The following is a 22,332-nucleotide window of genomic DNA, read 5'->3' as shown; positions in this document are numbered from 1 at the left end:
ATTTCTATGACATTACTATATCCACCTTTTTCTTTTCCACCCACTTCTCCTTTGCCTAAGAAAGCAGAATAGAGAAGAGGAAAGGCAAGGTAGAAATCCCTGAGTTTAAGTTTTTTAGTTCCCCCCCCCCCCCCGTCCAAAGCTATATTTGTAAAGTATCACTAAAATGATAACATATTCATAATTCCTAAAATAATCAGAACCTTCCATAAGGAGCTGGGATGATGATTGTCTTCTGTCTGCTTCCAACTGAATTGGGGAGAAGCATTCCCATCTGGGGGCCCAAAGGGAAATATGCAATTTTGAGAGCTAGATGGCATTATTTGCCTTCCAGTCACTATGTGGTGAGAAAGTTCATGCCTCCAAGTCAGACGACATCTTGACCATGACATTCTGAAAGGCTGGAGAGGCAAGTAAAGTTCTGGAAGCAAGTCTTTAAAAGAATCAGTTTTGATATAATCAAGTGGGAAGCTGGAATGGAAGATCCTGGAATTTCAGCATCCGGGAGTGTGACTCTTTTCAGGGTTATCTTTCTCTTCTTTCATCTCTGTAGTGAACAAAACTTAAAAGCAACAAGTAAAGAGGTAAAGACATTCACACAGAGCATGCAGGGGGCACAGATTGGCCAATGAAGATCAATAAAGAAAGATGACTGACTGCCTTTCCTTAGGTTAGCTTGATCACCTAGTCAAACTACAATGTAACTGTGTATACATGTACTTGTAAAGGGTGTTATGTAATACCCAATAAATGTTAATGGCTGTGTATAGACATTTTGGTCTCAACCAGGTCAGAGATGTCTCCATAAACAGAGACATAAACATCACCACATATATATATAACCTAGTTTGTTGATTGTGGTAGTCTCCCTTTTCTTCTCTCTCACCAAGGTCTTCAGGAGGTCTACCTTTGTCATGTCTGATTTTTATCAACTTGAAAGGAACCCACAGCTTTTCTTTTACTGTGGAAACATAGGCATAGCCCCTCTCCCAGCACAACACATTTCCCATTCTCCATTCTAATGTTAGAATATCCTTAATGTAAACAGGCTGGTTTAGTTTAATACTTCTTTCCACAGTCCAATGTCTTTCAGCAGCTGTTGTGTTTTGTTCATTGGCATTTTAAAAAATTAAGATTAATAAAGCACTATGTAATCTATCCTTTGGGGTTCTCATTGATCCTTTTTGCCTATTAAGCAAAAGTATCACCTTTAAAGTTTGATTTGATCTCTCCATAATTGCTTGTCGTGTAGGATTATGTAATATGCCTTTAACATTTTTTATATTGTAATATTCAAAAAACTGCTTCATCTTATTAGAGATATACACCGGCCCATTGTCTGTTTTAATTTGTGCTGGTATTCTGATAATGGCCATAACTTCTAACAAATGTGTTATTACAGAATCAGTCTTTTCTGAAGATATGTCTGAATATGTGTCTATAGTATGGTACACATATTTCAGTTTGCCAAACTCTGTAAAATGGAAGACATCCATTTGCCAAATGTCATTTCTTTGGGTACCCTTAGGGTTAGTTCCCATAGGCAATGAAGTTTGGTTATATAACAGATAAGCAGGGCACTGCTTCACAATTTCCTTGGCTTGATGCCAAGTAATGGATAATTCTTTCTTTAAGCCTTTGCTGTTATCATGGTGTTTCTTATGGAATTCTGAAGCTTCTAGTACACTTCCTATCAATAGTTGGTCAATTTCATTATTACCTTGTGCCAGAGGGCCTGGCAGACCTCTATGGGATCTTATGTGTGTGATATATAGTGGATAACGCCTATTTCTGATTATTTGCTGTAGCTGAATAAATAACGATGTCAATTCGGAATCATCCTGCATAGGTTCAGCAGTCACTATGTGTAAAACAACTCCTTCTGCATATTGACAATCAATTACTATATTAAGAGACTCTTGAAAATCTGTCAACACCATGATTATTGCATATAACTCAGATTTTTGAAGTGGCTTATAGGGACTCTCAGCCACCTTACATACATCTTCTGATCTATATTCTGCCTATCCTGATTTACTTGCACCAGTGTAAAATGTAGGGGCTCCAGATATTGGAGTTTTCTTTATTATATGAGGGAGAATCCAATAAGTTCTTTTTATGAACTGAAGCCGCTTGCTTTTAGGGTCTCTGTTGTTAATCTCTCCCAAGAAGTTACTGCATACTCTTTGCCAATGTTCATCTTGCAGTAAGGCAATTTCTGCATTAGTAAAAGGTACCACAATTTCAGCTGGATCCATTCCAACTAACTGTCATTGCCGAAGTCTCATTTTTTCTTTAAATATCAATTCAGAAATTTTGCTAAAAATATCCATTCTAAGATATAATCTTCCCTCTGCATAAGAATTCTTGTAGGGAAATGAACAGAAGGTAAGATAACTAAGATGCAGGCCATCTTTGGACCAATATGATCTAGATGTATATCCTGCAATTTTCTTTCTACCAAAGTTAACTCCTTCTCAGCCTCAGCTGACAGTTTCCTTGGACTATTGAAAATCTTATCACCTTGTAAGGTTTGAAATAAATTGCTTAGCTCTTGAGTGACCAAGCCAATTGTCAGCTTCAGCCAGTTGATATCTCCCAGTAGCTTCTGAAAATCATTTAGGGTCCTTAATTGGCTTCTTCTGATTTGCACCTTTTGTGGCTTAACCATTTTCAGACTTATTTTATATCCTAGATAATTAATAGAATCCACTCTGTGTTTTTTCAGGGGTAATTTGCAATCCCTAGGGCGTCAAGGATTTTTTTGTTTTGTTTTTTTGTTTGTTTGTTTGTTTTTTAACTTCATCAAACATTCTTTCCACAATATTTATATTTGAATCAGCTAATAGGATGTCATCCATATAATGATATATAATGGATTGGGGAAATTGTTTGCGAATCATCTCCAATGGTTGTTGTACAAAATACTGACACAAGGTAGGGATATTTAACATTCCTTGCAGCAAGACTTTCCAATGATATCTTTTTCCTGGGTGACCTCTTTTGAAAGTAGGTTCTGAGAAAGCAAACCTTTCCTTATCACATTCATGTAGAGGAATGGCAAAAAAAAAAAAAAAAAAAAAAAAAAAATCTTGTAGATCAATCACTATGATAGGCCATTCCTTAGGCAACAATGAAGGCAATGGGATCTCAGGTTGCAAGGCACCCATTGACTGAATAATCATTTTAATCGCACTGAGATCTGTCAACATTCTCCATTTGCCAGATTTCTTTTTAATGACAAATACTGGAGAATTCCAAGGGCTGGTAGACTCTTCTATATGCTGAGCCTCTGACTGTTCTTGGACTAGTTGTTCTAATGCCTGTAGTTTTTTTATTTGTTATAGAAAAAATGGGTTGGTCAGTCAACCACCTTAGTGTAAGGCTGTTGGTGTTTTGGCAGCAGTAACTCCTTGGGGTAAAGCTAAATTTTCAGCCTCTGCTTTCTCTTGTTTATGGACAGCTTGGACAGTCTGTAACTGCCTTTGATAAGATGCTCTAACTGATTTAAGGTTTTTATTAGGAGCCTGACTAGTTTCATGTCTAGATACCGAGACTGGGGATATTAATTTGGGTTTTCCTCTGCTGTAATAGATCTCTTCCCCAGAAGTTAATATCTATATCAACTGTGTATGGACTCAATTTTCCTACCTGACCTTCTGGTCCTATACATTTAAGACATCTGGTGCTTTTCTTTATTTGGGATAAGGTCCCAACTCCTTGAAATTGGATATCTACTTCTTAAAGTGGCCAACTTACATGCTAAGATTTTGGAGAGATAATGGTGACATCTGGTTAAGTGTCAACAATTCCTTCAATCTTAATATTGTTTACTAATATTTTTAGTTTTTGGCCTATGATCCTCTACAGAAATGTGCCAAAATATTCTTTTTTGGATCTCCTTGAGGCTTTCTGAATTGTCTACCAAACTTGCCTCAGACTTGTCTGGTCTTAGAACATCTGTTTTTGACTTAGTGACACTTAATTGTCCTGAGAAAGAGAGTTCTCTGTGTCTGGCATTGTGGCCTGTGAGAGTTCCCACCCAACCCCCTGGGAGATTTTGGCAGGATGTTGCCCCTTTGTCTGTTCTAGCTCTACATTCTCTAGTTAAATGCCAGCCTTTGCCACATGTTTGATATATTCCAAAAGGCATAGGCCCCCTTTTGGTATCACTTTGGGTTTTTCTACATTCATTTCTGAAATGACCCCACTCACCACAATTAAAACATTTGAAATCTTGGGTCATTTCTAGGTATTTAGTGACAGTTTCTCCTTTTACAGACATATCAGGGGAGCAAGATACAACATCAATTGTATATCTAATCCACTCATCTATTAATGCTGACCTTGCCCTCAGTGGTCTGAGTACTTCTTTGCATTCAGTATTTGTGTTCTCAAAAGCTAAAAACTCAATTATTGCCTTCCTTGATGAAGAATCTGATATACTCCTTTCCATAGCTGAGGTTAGTCTTTGTAAAAAGTCAAGGAAGGTTTCTTTTGGATCTTGTATGACTTGAATAAATGGTTCAAGTCTGTTCCCTGAATCTGCAACTTTGTCCCAGGCCCTTAAAGCTGGCAATCGACACAAGACTAGGGTTTCTTCATCATATATAGCCTGTACCTCCACCTCAGCAAAGTGACCCTCACCAAGCAGTTGGTCTAAGGAAATCTCTCCCTGGCTCTATTTTGTCCTGGTATCCCCCTCACCCATTCTCTCCACCATGCAACCCATTTTAAATTAACAGCAGGTTCTAGAATTGATCTTGACATATCCTTCCAGTCTTGTGGGATTATTTTATTTTTAATAGCCCAAGAAGTCAAAATTTGCTTCACAAATGGCCAAATGGCAAGTATATTCCAAAATTAGTGACACTTTCCTTAAATTTACTTAGATCTAACAAATCCACAGGCTATCCATTCGAGTTCCTGATAACCCTCTGTGTGATCATCATCTTGAAGTCTTTGTTGTATATTGACCAGATAGACTAAAGTTTTTTTTTTTAAAATATCATTTGGTTAGCTTTCTCTAATTTTATCTTCTATCTCTACCTGAGTATTTTCCTTTTCCTTGAGTTCCTGTATTTTCTGTTCAAGGTTCTGCCTCCACATTTTGATCATTTCATTATATTGCAATTCTGATCGTTTACTGTCCATTTTATTTTGATTGATTAATTTTAAAGGGTTATTCTCCAAGTATAGCTTCCAATACTCATTATTTTCTCTCTGCTGCTCAGCCTGATCTGTGAACTGCTGCATCCTTTGTTCTAGCATCTTTTCTAACTCCTGTGTCCCATCTTCATTCTCCTCCTTCTGTCTGTTATTCTGTTCTATAATTTCCTGGGTCTTCAATTCTAGTATTTCCTCTAGTCCACATTGCCAAGTCGTAAATTTCTCTTTCTGTTGTTCATGATGTTTTATAATTTCCTGTATCTTCTGTTCTAAGCCCTGCTTCCATAATCTTAGCTTCTCTTTATGTTGTAATTCTTTTTTCCCTTTATTTGTTTTATTTTATTCTATATATTCTTTATTTACATTTCAAATGATTTCCCCCTTTCTGGCTCCCCACTCCAACAAAAGTCCCATAAGCCCTCTTCCCTCCCCCTGTTCCCCCATGTTCAATTCCATGAACTGATACCCTTCTCAATTCCATGTTCTAATATTCCCCTATACTGCTGAACTGAGTCTTTCCAGAACAAGGGACCACACTTCCATTATTCCTGGACATTATTTAATATGTGGATTATGTCTTGGGTATTCAAACTTTCTAGGATAATATCCAATTATCATTGAGTGCATACCATGATTGATCTTTTAAGACTGGGTTACCTCACTTAGTATGATGTTCTCCAGCTCCATTCATTTGTCTAAGAATTTCATGAATTCATTGCTTCTAATGGCTGAATAGTACCCCGTTTTGTAAATATACCACATTTTTGTATCCATTCCTCCGTTTTGGGGCACCTGGGTTCTTTCCAGCTTCTTGCTACTACAAATAGGGCTGCTATGAACATAGTGGAGCATGTGTCCTTATTGAATGCTGGGGAATCCTCTGGGTATATGCCCAGGAGTGGTATAGCAGGGTCCTCCAAAAGTGCCATGACCAGATTTCTGAGGAAGCGCCAGACTGATTTCCAAAGTGGGTGCACCATCTTGCAATCCCACCAGCAGTGGAGGAGTGTTCCTCTTTCAACACATCCTCACCAACACCTGCTGTCTCCTGAGTTTTTGACCTTAACCATTCTGACTGGTGTGAGGTGAAATCTCAGGGTTGTTTTGATTTGCATTTCCCTAATGATTAATGATGTTGAACATTTCTTAAGGTGCTTCTCAGCCATCCTAAGTTCTTCATTTGAAAATACTTTCTTTAGCTCTGTACTCCACTTTTTAATGGAGTTACTTGGTTTCTGGGTTCTACCTACTTGAGTTCGTTGTATATATTAGATATTAGTCATCTGTAGGATTTAGGGTTGGTGAAGATCCTTTCTCAATCTGTTGGTTGATGTTTTGTCCTTTTGACAGTGTCCTTTGCCATATAGAAACTTTGTAGTTTTATGAGGTCCCGTTTTATGAGGTCCCATTTGTCAGTTCTTTTTTTTTTTTTAAGATCTCTGACCTAGGTTTTTCATAAAAGGGTTCTTTTTTTTTAATTTATTGATATATTTATTTACATTTCAAATGATTTCCCCTTTTCTGGACCCCCACTCCTCGAAAGTCCCATCAGTTCCCTTCCCTCCCCCTGTTTTCCCAACCAACCCTTCCCACTTCCCTGTTCTGATTTTGTTCTATACTGCTTCACTGAGTCTTTCCAGAACAAGGGGCCACTCCTCCGTTCTTCTTGTACCTCAATTGATGTGCAGATTATGTTTTCGGTATTCCAGTTTTCTAGGTTAATATCCACTTAATAGTGAGTGCATACCATGATTCATCTTTTGAGTCTGGGTTACCTCACTTAGTATGATGTTCTCCAGCTCCATCCATTTGCCTAAGAATTTCATGAATTCATTGTTTCTAATGGCTGAATAGTACTCCACTGTGTATATATACCACATTTTTTGCATCCACTCTTCTGTTGAGGGATACCTGGGTTCTTTCCAACTTCTGGAAATTATAAATATGGCTGCTATGAACATAGTAGAACATGTATCCTTATTACATGCTGGGGAATCTTTTCGGTATATGCCCAGGAGTGGTATAGCAGGATCTTCTTGAAGTGAGGTGCCCAGTTTTCAGAGGAACCGCCAGACTGATTTCCAGAGTGGTTATACCAATTTGCAACCCCACCAGCAGTGTAGGAGTGTTCCTCTTTCTCCACATCCTCGCCAACACCTGCTGTCTCCTGAATTTTTAATCTTAGCCATTCTGACTGGTGTAAGGTAAAATCTCAGGGTTGTTTTGATTTGCATTTCCCTAATGACTAATGAAGTTGCGCATTTTTTAAGATGTTTTTCCGCCATCTGAAATTCTTCCGGTGAGAATTCTTTGTTTACCTCTGTACCCCATTTTTAAATAGGGTTGTTTGGTTTTCTGGAGTTTAACTTCTTGAGTTCTTTATATATATTGGATATTAGCCCTCTATCTGATGTAGGATTGGTGAAGACCCTTTCCCAATTTGGTGGTTGCCGATTTGTCCTTTTGATGGTGTCCTTTGCCTTACAGAAACTGTAATTTTATGAGGTCCCATTTGTCAATTTTTGAACTTAGAGCATATGCTATTGGTGTTCTGTTCAGAAACTTTCTCCCTGTACCGATGTCCTCAAGGGTCTTCCAGAGTTTCTTTTCTATTGGCTTCAGAGTATCTGGCTTTATGTGGAGGTCCTTGATCCATTTGGATTTGAGCTTAGTACAAGGAGACAAGGATAGATCAATTTGCATTCTTCTGCATGCTGACCTCCAGTTGAACCAGCACCATTTGTTGAAAAGGCTATCTTTTTTCCATTGGATGTTTTCAGCCCCTTTGTCGAGGATCAAGTGACCATAGGTGTGTGGGTTCATTTCTGGATCTTCAATCCTGTTCCATTGATCTGCCTGCCGGTCACTGTACCAATACCATGTAGTTTTTAACACTATTGCTCTGTAGTATTGATTGAGGTCAGGGATACTGATTCCCCCAGAATTTCTTTTGTTGCTGAGAACAGTTTTAGCTATCCTGGGTTTTTTGTTATTCCAGATGAATTTGATAATTGCTCTTTCTAACTCTGTGAAGAATTGTGTTGGGATTTTGATGGGTATTGCATTGAATCTGTATATTGCTTTTGGCAAAATGGCCATTTTAAGTATATTGATCCTGCCGATCCATGAGCATGGGAGGTTTTCCCATTTTTTGAGGTCTTCTTCCATTTCCTTCTTCAGAGTCTTGAAGTTCTTGTCATACAGATCTTTCACATGTTTGGTAAGAGTCACCCCAAGATACTTTATACTGTTTGTGGCTATTGTGAAGGGGGTCATTTCCCTAATTTCTTTTTCTCTTACTGCCTTTAATATTCTTTCTTTGTTTAGTGCATTTGGGGTTTTAATTATTATGTGGCGAGAGGTATTTCTGCTCAGATCCAGTCTGTTTGGAGTTCTGTAGGCTCCTTGTATATTCATAGTTATCTCTCTCTTTAAGTTGGGAAAGTTTTCTTCCATAATTTTGTTAAAGATATTTGCTGGCCCTTTCAGTTGTAAATCTTCACTCTCATCTGTACCTATAATCCTTAGGTTTGGTCTTTTCCTTGTATCCTGGATTTCCTGGATGTTCTGGGATACAAGCTTTTTGCATTTTGCATTTTCTTTGACTGTTGAGTCAATGGTTTCTATGGTATCTTCGGCATCTGAAATTCTTTCTTCGATCTCTTGTATTCTGTTGTTTATATTTGCATCTATGGCCCCTGATTTCTTCTCAAGGTTTTCTATCTCCAAAGTTGTCTCCCTTTGTGATTTTTTTTAGTTGTTTCTACTTCTGTTTTTAGACCCAGGATAGTTTTGCTCAGTTCCATCATTTGTTTGTTTGTGTTTTCCTGTAAGTCTTTAAGAGATTTTTGTGTTTCCTCTTTCATGACTTCTGCCTCTTGACTCAAGTTCTCCTGCATTTCTTTAAGTTTTTTTTCATTTCTTCTTTATTGGCTTCTATCTCTTGAGCCTTATTCTCCTGCATTTCTTTAAGTGATTTTTCTGTTTCCATTATATGGGTTTCTAGCTTATTCATGTTCCCCTGTATTTCTTTAAGAGATTCATTTATGTCCATTTTGTGTTCTTCTAGCAGCATCATGATCAGTGATTTTAAATCCAAATCTTGTTTCTATGGTGTGTTGGCATAACCAGAACTTGCTGATGTTGGAGAGTTTGGTTCAGATGCTGCCATATTGCCTAGATTTCTGTTAGTAGCGTTCCTGCGTTTGCCCTTTGCCATCTTGTTCTCTGGAGTTAGTTGGTCTTGTCCCTGGCTGGTGTTTGGGCCTCCTGAGGGGCTCTGGGGCTATTACTGCAACACTATATGGCTGGGTTTCCCCTGTAGCTGATTGCTGATGTGCTGCCTTCCTCTTGGGTGCCCTGTACCTGATTGCTGATGTGCTGTCTTTCTCTTGGGTGCTCTTGCAGCTCTAGTGTGCTTTGTCCCAGATTGTGTCTGTGAACCAGATGGAGACCGTTTGCACCTTCAGGGAGTGCTGATGGTGTATGCTGCCGGGACCTTTTCTGGGTGCTGATCACTCTGCTGGGCAGCCGATCTCCCAACTGGGTTGGTGCACACAAGGCTAGCCTGGCTGCTCAGGCCTTGGTTCCAGGTAAAAGCCTGGGAGGCCAAGGTCTGAGCAAAGTTCCCCTCGGGCTATGACTGTTAATTGGGTTTGTCAGGTGGCCAGGATGGCAGGAATGTGCGCTCACACTCCCTGAAAGTGCCGGAAGAGTCTGCTGGGCTAACAACCTCCTGGGCGGGTTGACACACAGATGGCCCACCAAGCCGCCCAGTTCTTGGGGTCAGTCCACGGCCTGTTTGGGCCTAGACCCCCGCTTTGTTAGCCTCAGGCTATGTCTGTTACGGGCTTTGCCTGCTAGAGCTAGCTCTCTGGCGTCCTGTAGGCAAAATGGCGGCATGGGCAAAAAAACCTCCTGGCTGGGTTGGCACCTCGATGGCCCCTCGAACAGCCCATGGCCTGGGTGCAGGCCAACACCCGTCGGTCTTAGACCCCCGCGATGTTGGCCTCGGGTTATGTTTGTGTACCTCAGTCTGTCCGATCTCTCTGGAGTCTGAAACCAAGATGGAGGCCAGTCTCTCGTGACTGGCGGGAGGCAGAGTTCTGATGTGGCTTCTGTGCAGTGAAAGGCACCGTAAATCCGCAGGTGCTTGCAGCCCAGCTGGCCAGCGAAGGTCAGTGGTTGTGGGCGCAGGGCCTAACTGGACCCTGTGTCGCCTTGGTTCCACTGCTGATGGCCCTTCGGCTGGACCAGCCACTGCTGCACCACCGCCACCACCGCCGCTGCTTCCCATTTGTCAGTTCTTGATCTTAGAGCATAAGCTATTGGTGTTCTATCCAGGAACATTTCCACTGTGCCCATGTCCTCAAGGGTCTTCTCCAGTTTCTTTTCTATTAGTTTCAGTATATCAGGTTTTATGTGGATGTCCTTGATCCACTTGAAGTTGAGCTTATTACAAAGAGATAAGAATGGATCAATGCACATTCTTCTGCATGCTGACCTCCAATTGAACCAACCCCATTTGTTGAAAAGGCTATCTTTTTTCCACTGGATGCTTTCAGCTCCTTTGTCGAAGACCAAGTGATCAAGCTCTGAATGCCCAAGGCATAATTCACATATCAAATCATTTCACAAGAAGAAGGAAGGAGAGGGCCCTGGTCCTGGAAAGGCTTGATTCAGTAGGGGAGTACCAGGACAGAGAAGTAGGAGAGGTTTATTGCGGAATGGGCAGAGGGAAGAGGCTTGTGGGACATATGGGGAGGGGGGAACCAGGAAAGGGGAAATCGTTTAGAATGTAAACAAAGGATATAGAAAATAAAAATAAAAGTAAATATAAAAGAATTACCAAAAAAATGAAGAGAAAATGGGGAAAAGTCTAGAACACATGGGTACAGGGAAATATTCCTGAAGAGAACACCAATGGCTTGTATTCTAAGATCAAGAATTGACAAATGGGACCTCATAAAACTTCAGAGCTTCTGTAAGGCAACGAACACTCTCAATAAGACAAAATGGCAACCAAGATATCGGGAAAAGATCTTTGCCAGTCCTACCACTGCTAATGGGCTAAAATCCAAGATGTAGCAAGAACTTCAGAAATTACACTCTAGACAATCAAATAAACCTATTAAACATTGGGAACAGAACTAGACAAGGAATTCTCAATTAAGGAAATTTGAATGGCCAAGAAGCACCTAAAGACATGCTCAACATCTGTATTCATCAGGGAAATGCAAATAAAAAGAACCCTGAGATACCATTTCACACTAGTCAGAATGGATAAGATCAAAGCTTCCTGTACAGCAGATGTTAGCAAGAATGTGTAGAAAGAGGAACACTCCCCTATTGATTGTGGGACTGCAAGCTGGTACAACCACTCTGGACATCACTCTAGTGTTTCCTCAGAAAATAGAAAATACCTGAGGACCCAGCTGTAGCCAAAAGATGCTCCAACATATAACATGGACACATGCTCTACTATGTTCATAGCAGCCATATTTATACTAGCCATAAGCTGTAAAGAACCCAGATGTCCTTCCATATAACAATGGATACCGACATTTTGCTGCATTTACATAATGGAGTACTATTCAGCTATTAAAAACAATGAATTCATGAAATTCATAGGCAAATGTAGAACTAGAAAATATCATTCTGAGAGAGGTATCCTAATCTCTAAAGAACTCATATGTTATATACTCACTGACAAGTGGATATTAGCCCCAAAGCTCAGAACACCTAAGATCCAATTCACAGACCACATGAAGTCCAAGAAGAAGGAAGACCAAAGTGTGGGTGTTTTGGTCCTTCTTTGAAAGGGTAGCAAAATATTTATGGGAGCATATATGTAGACAGAGTGTAGAGCAGAGACTGAAAGAAAGGCCATCAAGAGATTGCCCCACATGGGAATTCATCCCATATACAACTCCCCAAATGCAGACACTATTGTGGATACCAAGAAGTGCATTCTGACAAAAGCCTGATATACCTGTCTCCTGAGAGGCTCTGACAAAGTCTGACAAATACAGAGTTGGATGATCACAGCCAATTATTGACCTGATCATGTGATCTCCAATGTAGGAGTAAAAGAAATGACTGAAAGAGCTGAAGGAGTTTACAAACCCCTAGGAAGAACAACAATATCAACCAACCAGAGCTACCAGGATTTTAACCCTGGAATACACATGGAGAGACCCATGGCTTCAGCCATATATGTATCACAGTATGGACTTGAGGGGCATAAATGGCAGAAGAGGCCTGTGTTTCTATGAAGACTCAAAGTCCCAGTGTAGGAGAGTGCAAGTGCATGGAGGTGGGAGTTGGTGTGTGTTGGGGTACACCCTCATGGAAGCAGGAGAAGTGGGGATGGGATAGGTTGTTTATGGGGGTGAAATTGGGAATGGGGACAATATTTGAAATGTAAATAAATAAAATATCCAATAAAAATATTAGACATAAAAACAAATAAAACTGAGATGTCAAATTAAAAATAAAAAAGGAAAAATCCTTCTCAAGTCAGTACTTACATGTGGCAACATAATCATCGGCCCCAGTGCTTTTTGAGGTATCAGCTGGTCAATAGTTTTTGAAATTTCTGGATTCCTAGCTTTAGTACAATGACTAGAAGCTTCAATTTCACATTAGAGGGTATGAGACAGTACTTTGGAAAATGCTGACACAAAGATTCCCCAGAGTATTTTTGTGCCTTTCACCTGGAAAAGTCATGAGGTAGGTGAGATATTCAGGAGTTTCAAAATAGATTCTCCATAGATGATCACCATGCCAACATATAGACATAAGCAGGTAACTAGATGTAAATGAAAGAAAGGCAAATGAAATAAGTGTTGCCAGGATCTCACACTGCTGTCATCTCCTGTGTGGTTCCAAGAAAGCGCTTGATGCCTTCAGAAAAATTTGGTGTTCTATCCCCACCATAGAGTCAATTAAATCAACTCAAAGCACTCTAATCATCACTTTAAAATTTTACCATTCTATTTTACAAAATTTTGCCAGCCGTTTACTAATTGTATCTGTATTTCTGTGATGGTCAATCTTAATTGTACATACATATGTGGGAAGTCTCTCAGTTTCTTCTTTGAAACAGAAGGCTCATCCTAAACTAGGTCACAACTTCTCCTGTGAGCCCATATAAAGAACTTGGAGAAAGGAAGTCTATTCTGTTTACTTACCTCTATTCTATAGGCAAGTTTATCTAGTTTGAGACATTCTTATGCTAGTATTAGTATCTACTTCTTAGGAATTCAAATAGAGACTGAAAACTGATAGCTCTTTCAGTCCTTGATGAATTAAGAGAATAATGGAGTAAACTTATCAATGAAATTAATTTACTAGGTGTAATATAAGATTAGCACCTAGAAAATAAGTGACAAATAAAGCTTCACTCAAATTTTAGTGTATAAAACATATTTATCCATATTTTATAATTCCTTTGTTTTATGATACAAGGGCCCAATTTCATTATTTTACTAGTCAAAACATGTTTTCTTAACATGTGTAATTGAAAAAGCTCAATTGAAAAATTGATCTTTACTAATACCTTTCTCTTGGCTTCTATGTTTCTAATTTAATGACCATGTATGCATTTTTAGATTTGTTTCTACATAGAAAGAAGAGATTCAAGGGCTGTTTCTTGTGTTTTGGTTTTGTTTTATTTTGTGTGTGTGTATATATGTGTCTATGAAAGAGATGACTACTATTTAAATCTTTGGCAGTAAAGTTCGAAATCTAGAAGAAGGCTTTTAAATCTATTTATATGTTAAAGATACAAGGAAACAATTTACAGAAGCAAGCTTCTAGAATAAATTCAAAGAAGATTGAACAGCAAGATGAATTAAACAGGAAGAGGAAAATGATGGAGGGCAAGAAAAGTGAAGGAAGGAGAGAAAAGTGGAAGGGAGAAGGAGTCCAGGAGGGAGGAAGGGTCAAAAAGGGAAAGAAGAAGAAAGGAATGAAGGAGAGGAAGAAAACTGTTTCAAATATTCAGTTAAATTTTTGGATCCGCACCCCACCTCCCACCCCAACCCCAGAGTGACCTTGTCTTCCAGGAGTGCAGAAATACCAAAGATCACAGGTGAGACCACCACCCATTACCTAGCCAAAAGGAACCAGAACAGCAGCTTGGGACATGATTTTTCTGGTTTCTGTCTGTGCCCTACATGGCCCAAGTATAATCTGCCACAGTCCACAGGAACCAGGAATCATGGAGCAGCCTGTGACACAATCTTTCTGGTTTCTATCTGCATCCCAGAGCTGATCATGTGCCTCAATTCTCTCCCAAATCCCATCCAGAGAGAGCTTTTCACCCAGGAGTGATGACACACATAAGGCCACAGGCTCACAAGCTCATAGAAGGGACCAGCTAATGCCAGATATAACCAGTTGGTGAGAGGAAGTACAAGAACATATGAAACTGAAACCTATGCTACTTATCATCATCAGAACCCAGATGTGCCACCACAGCAAGCCCTGGATACCACAACATGCCTGAAAAGTGAGATTCTGTTCTAAAATAGCATCTCATGATTATGATAGACCACTTAAGAATGACATAAATAACCCCCTTAATGAAAAATAGGAGAACACATGTAGAAGCCCTTAAAGAGGAAACATATAAGTCCAAAACAAAAAACAAACAAAAACAAAAACAAAAACAAAAAACAGAAAAAAACCACAACAACACAGGTGAAGGAATTGAACAAAGCCATCCATTATCTACAAATGGAAATAGAAACAATAAAGAAATCACAAAGGGAGATAACCCTCAAAATAGAAAGCCTAGGAAGATCAGGAGTCATAGGTTCAAACATCACCATAAGAATACAACAGATAGAAGAGAAAATTACAGGTGTAGAAGATACCACAGAAAACATTGATGCAAGAGTGAAAGAAATTGCAAAATGCAAAAAGCTCCTAACCCAAAACTTCCAGGAAATTTAGGGCACAATGACAAGACTAAACCTAAGGACAATAGGCATAGAAAAAAGCTAAGATTCAGAAGTCAAAGGGCCAGTAGATATCTTCAACAAAATTATAGAAGAAAACTGCCCTAGCCTAAAGAAAGAGATGCCTATAACAATACAGAACACCACATAGATTGTACCAGAAGAGAAATTACTCCTGTCATATAGTAAGCAAAACAACAAATGCACAAAACAAACACAATATTAAAAGGAGTATGGGGGAAAGTAACATATAAAGGCAAACCTATCAGAATTTTACCTGATATCTCACCAGAGACTATGAAAGCTAGAAGATCCTGGGCATACAGACCCTAAGAGAACATAAATGCCAGTCCATGCTAATATATTCCATAAAATTCTCAATTAACATACATGGAGAAACCAGCATATTCCATGACAAAACCAAATTTACACAGTAACTTAACACTAATTCATATGAAGGATAATATATTCAAAACTCCAAAAACAAAGAGAAAAACTCCACACAAGAAAAAGTATGAGATTAGTCTTCCTTAAGTAAATGGAAAAAAAGATAGCCACACACATAATTCCATCTCAAACAAGAAAAATAACAAGAAACAATAATCATTGGTCCTTAATATCTCTTAACATCAATGGACTCAATTCTCCCTTGAAAAGACATTGAGAAACAGACTGGATGCTTAAATAGTACCGAGCTTTTGCTGCATACGGGAAACACAACTCAGTGACAAAGACAGACACTATCTCAGAGTAAAAAGATAGAAAACAATCGACTTCCAATCAAAAGTTATAAAAAAAAATTGATAGGAAAAATTCCCCAAGGTGTACTTGCAATTTTGAACAACTATGCCTCAAATAATAGGGTTCCCACATTGATAAAAGAAACTTTACTAAAATTCAAAGTGCACATTGGACCTCACACAATAACAGTGGGAGACATCAACACCCCACTAGAACCAAGGAACATATCATGGAAACAGAAGCTAAGCAGAGACACAGTGAAACTTAAAGAAGTTATGAAACAATTAGACTTAATAGATATCTTTAGAAGATTTCATCCTAAAACAAAAGAATATACCTTGCTCTCAGCACCTCATGGTTCCTTCTACAAAACTGACCATATAATCGGTCACAAAACAGATCTCAACAGATATAAGAAGATTCAAGTAATCCCATGTATCCTATCATATCACCATAGACTATGGCTGATCTTCTGTAACAACAAAAACAACAGAAAGCCCACATATACATATACATAGAAACTGAAAAGCATTCTACTTAATGATTCCTTGGTAAAAACAGAAATAAAGAAAGAAATTAAAGACATTTTAGAAATTTTGGAAAATAAAAGTGCAACATACCATAATTTATGGAACACAATGAAAGCAATACTAAGAGGAAAATTCATGGCTCTGATATACTAGCAGCTTGACAGCACATCTTAAATTTCTAGAACAAAAAGAAGCAAATATACACAAAAGGAGTAGATGGGAGGAAATAATCAATATTAGGGCTGAAATCAACCAAGTAGAAATAAAAAGAAGTGTACAAAGAATTAACAAAACCAGGAGCTGGTTCTTAGAGTAAATGAACAAGATAGACAAACCCTTAGCCAGTGTAACCAAAGCAAACAGAAACAGTGTATGAATTAACAAAATAAGAAATAAAAAGTGAGACATAACAACAGAACCAAAGAATTTATTAAATTATCAGACCCTGCTACAAAAGCCAATACTCAAGAGAATTGGAAACACTGAATGAAATGGACAAATTGCTACAAAAATACCAGGCCCCACAGTAAAATCCAGAATAAATAAACCATCTAAAGTGTCCCATAACCCAGAAAGAAAAAAAAGCAGTCATTAAAAGTCTTACAATAAAACAAAGCCCAGGACCATATGGTTTTAGTGTAGAATTCTATCAGAATTTCAAAATGATATAATATTAATACACTTCAAACTATTCTGCAAAATAGAAACAGAAGGAAAACTACCTCATTCACTCTATGAAACACTGATAACCAAACAAAAAGAACAAATATACCCAAACAAAAAGAACAAATATACCCAAACACACTGATAACCAAAACAACATAAAGAACCAACAAAGAAAGAGAACTTCAGAACAATTTTTCTTATGAATACCGAGGCAAAAATAATAAAATCTAATCATAAACCAAAATTTGGTCATAAACCAAATCTAAGAACACACCAAGAAAATCATTCACCATGGCCAAATAGGCTTCATCCCAGGGATACAGGGATGGTGCTGTACGTGGAAATCCATCAAAGTAATCCACTATACAAACTCAAAGGAAAAAAAAAAAAAACACATGATCATCTCATTAGATACTAAGAAAGCAATTGACAAAATTCAACAAATCCAAAGCCAAATTCAATGGCTTCATGTTAAAAGCCTTGCAAAGATTAGGAATTCAACACCATATATAACCATAGGAAAAGAAATATATAGCAAACCAGTAGCCATCAAACTAAATGAAGAGAAACTTTAAACAATCCCACAAAATTCAGGACTACACAAGACTGCCCACTCTCCCTATATGTTCAATATTGTACTTGAAGTTCTTGCTAGAGCAATTAGACAACAAAAGTAAGTCAAAAGAATACAAATTGGAAAGCAAGAAATAAAACTATCATTTTAGTATAAGACATATAGTATGATTAAATGACACCAAAAATTCCCCTAGAGAACACCTTCAGCTGACCAATAGCATCAGAAGTGTGGCTGGATATAAAATTAACTCAAACAAATCTGTAGCCTTCCTTTACTCAAAGGATAAACAGACTGAGAAAAAAATTAGAGAAACAATACCCTTCACAATAGTCACAAATAACATAAAATATCTTGGTGTGAACCTAAACAATCACCGATCAGGATCAGAATAGCTCAGATGACAGCAGATCCTGGGAGGGATATGGAAAAAGAAGAACATTCCTCCATTGCTGATAGGATTTCAAGATGATACAACTACTCTGGAAATAATTCTGGTCTGGTCGTTCCTTAGAAAATTGCAAATAGTATTGCCTGTGGACCCAGAAATACCACTCCCATGCATATACCCCAAATATGCCTCAATATATAACAAGAACATATGCTTTACTATATTCAAGCCAGACTTATTCATAATATCCAGAACCTGGAAACAAACCAGATGTCCTCAACAGAGGAGTGGATACAAAAAATGTGGTACATTTACACAATAGAGTACTACTCAGCCATTAAAAGCAATGCCTTCATGAAATTCGTAGGAACTAGGAAATATTCTGAGTGAGGTAAAGCAGTCACAAAAGAACACACATGGTATGTACTCACTAATAAGTGGGTATTAGGAAAAAAACTGAGAATACCCATGATACAACTCAAAATCATATAAAGCTCAAGAAGAGGAAAGTCCAAAATATGAATGCTTCAGTACTACTTAGAAGGAGAAACAAAACAATCATGTTGTTAGAGGGTGAGAGAGACTTGGGAAGAATAGAGTAGGCATAGGGGAAAGGGGCTCAGGTTCCGATGTGGAGGAAACAAGGGAGACATACAGAGGGTCAGAAAATTGAACAGAGTTGTATAATGATGGGGAATGGGGAACTGGAAATTGCCACCAGAAATTCCCAGATGGTGGGAAAGAAAGAAACTCCCAGGACTCAGTAGAGGTGACAGTAGCTGAAATACCCATCAAAAAGGAAAGAGACCTGTAGTAAAATATTCAGAGGTTAGTCATGGCCCCTGTTTGAGGAATGGGACCACCCATCCATCTCAAAAATTTTAATGCAGAATTTCCCCTGTCTACAGGAAAACACAGGCTCAAAGAATGGAGCACAGATTCAAGGAAAGACCGTCCAGAGATTACCTCACCTGGGGATCCATCCCATATTCAGAATACAAATCTAGACTCTATTGCAGATGCCAAGCAATGCTTGCTGAGAGGAGCCTGAAATAGCTGTCTCCGGAGAGGTCTGTTGGAGCTTTACTAACACAGATGTGAATGCTTGAAGCCAGCCATCAGACTGATCACAGGGAGATTCCCATGGAGGAGTAAAGGGAAGGACAGAAGGAGCTGAACATGTTTTCAGCAGCATATGAAGAACAGTGATATCAACCAAACTAGAATCCCAAGAGCTTCCATGGATTAAACTACCAACCAAAGAATATATGTGGAGGTACCCATGGCTTCAGCTGCATGTGTAGCAGAGGATGACCTGATCTGGCTTCAATGAAAGGGGAGGCACGTGGTCCTTTGAAGGCTCGATGTCCCAGTGTAGGGGAATTCTAGGGCAATGAGGGATGTGAGTGGATGGGGTGGGGTAGCACTCTCATAGAAGCAGAGGGGGATGTAATAGGGGACTTGGGGTGAGGAAACCAGGAAGGAGGATAACATGAAATGTACATAAAATAACCAATAAAATATTTAAAAACAAATGTTTGACATTATTTCACTTGAGAGTGAGTGTCCTTCGGCTAGCATGAATAATGGATATAGGAATTGTCCACTCCATTTATTCATTATTTTAATATAGTTACTATTTTAGGGAATAGTGGTAGAGCAATAGTGTTTGTTACACTTGGAAAACCTCTCTGACTGACTAGTTTCTTCTGGTCCAGCTATACCTGCAAAAGAACTCTAAAGTTCCTGTTTATTTAGCTGTCTACAATTGAAGTTACAGTAGTTATAGAACAGTAGTTGCAGTGTTTCTAAATTGTCATAATTCTTATTCTCAGGATCTAACCATGTTTACCTCTACTTCCATTTATTGTACTTTTAAAATGAGTAGATCTGTCAAACAAATTTCTTAGAGGTTATTGTATCATATAGATTCATAGAAAGTAGATTGCTCGATACATTTTACATTGGACAAACGCACACATTAAATTTCATCAAAATTATGCTACTGTTAGCATTTATTCATGTTATGTGTGTTCCCCTTTGCAAAATTAAGCAAGTTGAAGTGTAGAACAATAAAACAAAGCAAGTCAATTTGATATTAAAAACTTGAACTGGAAAACTAAATGCCCAATATCTTCAATCACAGATAAAGGAAGAATGAGAAGCAGCCTTCTGATGCTGTGTACCATAATGGAATTATATAAAATCCACGCATGGTGAAATCAGAGTTCTGTGAACATGTTTCTCTGAAAGTGAAATTAATGCAATATATTTTGCTGAAACATTTACTACAAAATATGGTGAAGCCTGTACTGCCCAGCAGTATTTGCACTCTCTCATCCTCATCAAAGCACTGGTCTCTATTTCCTACTTCTGAGAGGATGTCTGTAGCCCCAGGGATTATGGAAACTGTGTTCAGCTATTAAATGGCTGTGGGAGAAAAGCCTTCTGCAGTTCTCAAGGGACTCTGTTATGATTGAAGAAAAAAGAAAATCCATGTCACAGCATTTGAAAATACTCATTAGACTACAATGCAACTTAAATCAGAGAATTTACTAGTTAAATATTTTTTATATTTTCAACAGTATACATCAGTTTTATGTCAGAAAATAGTTGTAAACTATTTTATATTTGTTTTAATATTATTTCTGGTTTTCAGTTAATTGTATAATATTAAAAAAAAAGACAAATCAGTTGGTAAAAGTATGTTTTTCAGAAATAAAGATGCAAAGCTCAAAGTTTATATTTGGTTGAAAAAAGAAAACCTTTTGCCTTGATGTGGGGATATCCTCCCATGGCAGAAGATGGCTAACTTTTCCACACAGTCAATTTAATATGTCACCTAAAGTGTCAGGAATACTATTGCTATTTTGAGCTATAGCCCCAGCCTCACTACCTGTTTTTGAAGGAAAGGATTTGGATATAAAATAGGAAAAACTCATGGGGCATAAACTTGCAAAGAAGGTATGTAGAGACAAAAAGAGGACAGAGACAGAGGGACAGACAGTATACCTTGTCCTCTGAAATCATGTAGACGTCAGAGAACAGCTGCTTTTGAATGTCAGTTTCACTTCCTAGCATGAAATACAAGCATTAAAGAACTAAGATAATTAGGTTTCCATGGCAAGTGTCCTTCTCACTGAGCCATTTTCTCAATACTCCAGTTAATTTTTTATCTTGCTTGGTGTAAATGATGTAATACTGGTCTAAAAGAGGTATAAGTAAAATAGAGCACAATGTCAATGTGAAAATATATGCATTAGAGAAAGGAAAATGAGTGTTAATAGGATGATATAGAGAAAAAGGAAGACAAAATATGGTTGAAATATAAACAGCACACCATAAATTGATTCTATTGGCAGACTTTGAGCTTAATTATCAACACACACAATTACCTCTTATTCCACCTGATAGAATTATGCTATAATTGGCATATATAAGGGATGATTCATGACCTTTAACCTTAGATGCTATAAAAATTCTGAGATAATGCTCAGCATCATGGGCTTTAAGTCATTAGTCTTGCCCTCACCTCTCACAATGTACTTTTTCATGGTCACACTACACACACACACACACACACACACACACACACACACACACAAACACAACTTGTTTGGGAAACAAGGTTAAAACACCCACTTAAAGGAGAAATTCAGGAAATGGAATAGTTTGAAAGTTTGCTGTGTTACAGTTGATGAAAATAAAAAGATCAATAAGTGCTTCTACAGAAAACAAAAAAACATGCAGTGGCTGAAGTAAATGATCAGAAGTTAAGAATAACTGCTCTTTCTTTCTTTCTTTCTTTCTTTCTTTCTTTCTTTCTTTCTTTCTTCTTTCTTTCTTACAGAAGCCCTAAGCTGGTTAAATAACATCCACAATGGGGTGCTCACAACTGCCTACAGTTCCAAGTTCAAAGGCTTATAATACATTTAACCTTTATTAATACCTGCACACTTGCACAGATACAGATGGACAAATAAACAAAATAAATCTTCAAAGAAAAAAATTTAAAAATGTATATATAATATATTCTGATATATATTATCCTTTAAGTCTGAATAAGTAAAACATGACAGTATAGGAACAAAAAATATGCAATGAATTTTGCTATGTTTTAATTTTTCATTATAGAAAAAAACAAAAGTAGAACCTTCAAGAGACAATGAAAAAAAAATAACAAAGATCCTCTGGCAGAAATCACCATACAAACAATCTAACAAAAGTATTATACTTCCACAAAGTTTTTTGCAGAAGTCTGATAGTGAGTGATAGATTGGTTTAGGCACAAACTAA

The sequence above is a fragment of the Apodemus sylvaticus genome, chromosome 12 (assembly GCF_947179515.1).
Source record: "Apodemus sylvaticus chromosome 12, mApoSyl1.1, whole genome shotgun sequence".
Lineage (NCBI taxonomy): Eukaryota > Metazoa > Chordata > Mammalia > Rodentia > Muridae > Apodemus > Apodemus sylvaticus.
This window is presented reverse-complemented; position numbering follows the sequence as displayed.